This window comes from Gopherus evgoodei, chromosome 1 (genome assembly GCF_007399415.2).
Source record: "Gopherus evgoodei ecotype Sinaloan lineage chromosome 1, rGopEvg1_v1.p, whole genome shotgun sequence".
Lineage (NCBI taxonomy): Eukaryota > Metazoa > Chordata > Testudines > Testudinidae > Gopherus > Gopherus evgoodei.
In genome coordinates this window covers 169,639,980-169,644,928 of record NC_044322.1, presented here as the reverse complement: position 1 = coordinate 169,644,928, position 4,949 = coordinate 169,639,980, and positions in this window count along the sequence as shown.

Here is a 4,949-nt window from a genome sequence, read left to right as displayed (position 1 = left end):
CTTCAGGTCTGAACCATTTATTTGACTCCTTTGAACAATTATTTCTGGCAATGAACATATTTCTCATATTAATTGTTTTGAGTGGTGTTTGACTCTCCAGAAACTTTTCTGCATTTAATTCTTTAAGACAGTGCTGTAATTTTTGATAAAGGACCTCATTAACTAACCGCATATAGCTACTTACACTCTAGAATGTTGTGGTATAGAACAAAACTCACCTTTGTAGAGATAAGTTGGGTTAGTTAATATGTTATTGGACCAAATTCTGTTGGTGAAAGGCAAGCTTTCGAGCCACCCATAACTCTTCTTCAGAGCCTATTGTATCCTATCTTGCAGGGTCCTTTACAGTATGTGTCAACTACTTATGCTGAACAATCTCTTCCACCTTGAATTTTGCTGTGATGCTGGGAGTACCTTTTCCAGCCCTGAAGAAGAGTTCTGGGTGGCTCGAAAGCTTGTCTCTCTCACCAACCGAAGTTAGTCCGATTAAAAAATATTACCTCACACACCTTGTCTCTCTAATGTGCTGGGCCCGAGATGGCTACAAGTACACTGCATAATCTTCGTAAAGGCAGTTTGCATGGCCGAGCTGTATCTTAAAATTTGGACTTTATTATTACTTGAGATAGAATCTACTGCTTATAGAATATCACTTCTCACTTTGACTGTGGATCGTGTACTGTTCAGAAAAACTTGTCAAGCTAATTTAGTAGTAGTAATGCAATGGATCAACTTTCATCTCAGCTCCAATTTCACTCAGCTTGGGTTTGAGTGAACAAAAATTGTTGCCATCTAATCACTCTATAGTGGATTCTGTAAAATGTGTTCACTTGACTTTTATCTGATGTCAGTTACTATTGATAGCAGTCTGAGCCTGATGATGGAATGGATATAGAACTGAACTTTCCGGTGTTCAGCAGAGCACAGCATCAAAGAGGAGCTAGCGAGCAGAAAAGGATTAAACATCTACTGTAAATGTTCTGAGATCAGCATCCTAGTGGGCCAGGTGTGGTACAAACATAGTAAGTAGATAGTATCTATGCTGAAAATCTAGACAGGTTAGGAGGGGAAATATAGGCACAGAAAAGTGAAGGTCACACAACAGGCTTGTAATTGGGCAGGGAATATAATAAAGGGTTGACTCCCAACCCAATATCCTACATGTTTAACTAGGATACCTTATTGACTACAGCACTGTAGGCCAAAAGCTGTATGCTTCCTTGACGAGTACATAGATGCTATTTTGGATAGATCATAGAATAGGGGCTCAGGCCCTATGATTTGACTTTATTTACCCCTCAAGTTTTTCAAGCAAAAAGCAATGTGTGGAAAGTGTAGTTTATTGAGATTTTATGTACCACAACCACGTACCTTAATTTCTTAATGGATTTGTATACACAGCAAGTAGAGTTAGGCTCTGCCCTCTTGAGTAGAGTGCAGAAAGACTACTAGGCCTGTACCACAGAAATACTTAACATCAAGCATTGATTGCATCTTTCTAGGGAATAGAGCCTTTTCATTTTAAAAGAGGAAAGTTCTTGGCTAGGTACCTCACATAAGATCTCCACTCCTGTATATGTTCAGTTACATGGCAAAACTAATGTGAAAGTTAAAGATAGTCAGCCCATATCTAAAATTAACAGCAAGTGAAACAGCCAGCACAAAAACACATTGCTTATCTGGCTATGCTGAAAGGAGGACAGGAGGCATTTGATGTGGGTTTAATTAGGCTTCAACTTTATTATTAGATTGGAACTACCCTGCAGATAAACATGGAGTTACCTGCATGGTACACTGTTGTTCCATAATTACCCAGGAGGCTTTTACCAGCTTCCTATTTTTTCCCTCCAGCAAATCGATTACTGGGACCTTATCATACTTGGAGTGGGGGGCTTCCACCAGGTCCCTCCAACCAGGGCTGAATTAAGATTATGAGGGGGTCTAAGGCTAATAGGAGGGAAGGGCCAGGCCTAAGTATGAATTAGATCTTGCAAAAAAAAATTTTGAAATCATCAAACATTTATCTACGTACATATTATTTATATAAAATTAACAAGTCTGTTCTACTCTCATTACACTCAATTCTTCAAAGATATACTTCTGAGTAAGAGGTAGCATGAGGGATGCTATGCTGTCCTCTTAGGCCTCCTTCCTCCTCGGTAGTGGAGTGCTCATCTGTATGGGGATGAACACTGCAACATTCCCCATCCTGCTCATTTCTTTCAACCTTTGCTTCTACCCTCAGCTCTCCACATGGCACAGTGCAAAGCCAAGCCCTGCAGGTGTTTCCCCCAAGCTGTGGCCTCTACACCACATACTCTCGCTCTGGGAGGCAGCCAGCTTTTAATATGTGTGTTTTAAAAAAAAAAAAAAAAAAAAAAAAAGCCACTCAGGTGTAAAATCCACTGAAGTAGAGGAAGTAGTAGTGAGAAAATTACATTGGGTGGCATTGTATTTTAGGCTGTCTTGCTCTGAAAAGTGCCTCCTGGTGTTGCACTAGCTGAGGACAATGAATGTTTTCAAATTGAACCCAAATATTACTTGTGGGATGATACCCAGTTTGTGTAATTAATCTCCAGTGATTCACCACATCAGGCCATTCTGTCACCAAGCTCTTCTACAATTAGAATCATAGGACTGAAAGGGACCTCAAGAGGTCATCTAGTCTGGTCCCCTGTACTCATGGCAGGACTAAGTATTATCTATTCTAGAATGTGTGATAAGCAGCTCTGACATGAGGTTTTTTTAAGCATGAGTTCTGAGTGCAGCAGCCCCTTATGTTTGCATTTGTTAAGCTTTCTGTAAGAAATAGGTAACATCTAGAAGTGACACAGATCTTTAGATGGTTGCCCAGTCATAATATTTAGCACTTGTGTAGTATATTGACTTTTCAAAATCACTATACAACCATTAAACAATCTAAAGCCTTTCAGCTTTTGAATGACTAGTAATTGACAGATCTGTTCCCTGTTGTGTTCTCTGCCCACCTGAATAAAAAGACTTCATTGAAAATCAGCATCTTAAAAGAATGATTAAGAATCTTTCAGAAGAACAGTCCTTCCACAGCTACTATAGTGACACCCTTGTTACATTAGGTCTGGTGTTTAAGGTTGGGGTAGAATGGAGATTTTTGTTCTGTTTGCATATGTAAATCAAACAGACCTTGTTCATTTTTTTCCCCCTTAAAGCGCTCAGAGTTTATGGGATGAAAGTGAAGATACTGCTTATACCAGGAGTGAAAAAGCAGAAGGAACCAAAATCTATTATTGGGCAAAAATCTGTTCTCCCTAAAGTCAATAAGGCTACTTAAGTGTCAGCAGGAATTGGCCTGTGTTCTTATTCCTTTCTCGAATCACTGATTGCATGTGTACCCTACATTTTCCACTTAGGAAAGAAGTTAGTGTGAGTTGGGGCAGAAAAATGAGGACTAACTTCAGGTTTATTTAGCTTTAAGTCTTTGGAATGAAACTCAAAAGAAATCAACTGTGAGGTACTTACGGATTGAACTGTTAGAGAACTAGCAAATGGACAGAATCTGCCTTTAGCCTGTTCATCCAGTCTTTCTATCATAGCCTGTTAAGAAGTGGATTTAAATCCTTGAGAGAGGAGGGAGAAACCTACAACATTGTGTGTTGAGCTTCCTCCAGTCCTTTCGCAACCTTTTAAAAGTACGAAAATGCGTTGGCCTGTGGAAGTAGGCTGAGCATAAGGAAAAAACTTAGTTGCCTGTGCATCCCAGTATAGAAAAATACATCACAGAAAAAAATTGGGATTCCTTTTGATTTTTAATACAGGTCAATACAGTATTTCACAGTGCATCATAAATCTGAAGCTCCTCAGTGGAAGGTACTGTAAACATAAAAGTACTGGTATCCAGAATGGGGGTGGGGGGGAAGAGGGAGAAATAAACATGGGGAAAGTTTTACTTTGTATAGTGACCCATCCACTCTATCTTCCTCCCTGTTCCTCACTTCTTGTCAACTGCTGCAAATGGACTATTTTGATTACCACTACAAAAAGTTTTTTTCCTGTCCCGTTGGAAATAGCTCACCTTAACTGATCACTCTCGTTCGTGTGTGTATGGTAACACCCATTGTTTCATGTTGTGTGTGCGTGCATGTGTATATATATCTTCCTACTGTATTTTTCACTGCATGCGTCTGATGAAGTGGGCTATAGCCCACGAAAGCTTATGCTCAAATAAATGTTAGTCTCTAAGGTGCCACAAGTACTCCTGTTCTTCAAGTGAAGATGTGGCTCTTAAGCTTGTAGTCAAGAGACTTTCACAGAACCTGAGACCAACTACTGTTTCCATTTTACAGACCAGTCAGCTTAACTTCAGTACCTGGAAATATTAATGGCGCAAATAACCAATCAGTCTGTAAACACCTAGAAGATAATTAATTCAGTAACATTTAACATGGATTTGTCAAGAACAAATGTCATACCAACCTAATAGCTTTCTTTGACAAGGTTACAAGCCTTGTGGTTTGTGGGGATGGGGGAGGATGAGAGCAGTAGATGTGGTATATCTTGATTTTAAGGCTTTTGATACTGTCCCAGTGACCTCAAACTAGGGAACTATAATCTAGTTGGAGCTACTATAAAGTGGGTGCATAACTGTTGGAAAACCATTCTCTGAGTAATCACCAGTGGCTCACATTTAAGCTGGAAAGGATATCAAGTAAGGTCCTGCAGGGATCAGTCCTAGGTCCAGTTCTGTTCAATATCTTCATAAATTTTTTAATAATAGCATAGAGAGCACACTTAAAGTTTGCAAATACCAACCTGAAAGAGTCTGCAAGTGCTTTGGAGGACAGAATTACAATTCAAAATGAAGTAAACAATTAAATTTGATTAGGACAAATGCAAAGTATTCTGTTTAGGAAGGAACAATCAATTGCACACATACAAAATGGAAAATGACTGTCTATGAAGAAATACTGCAG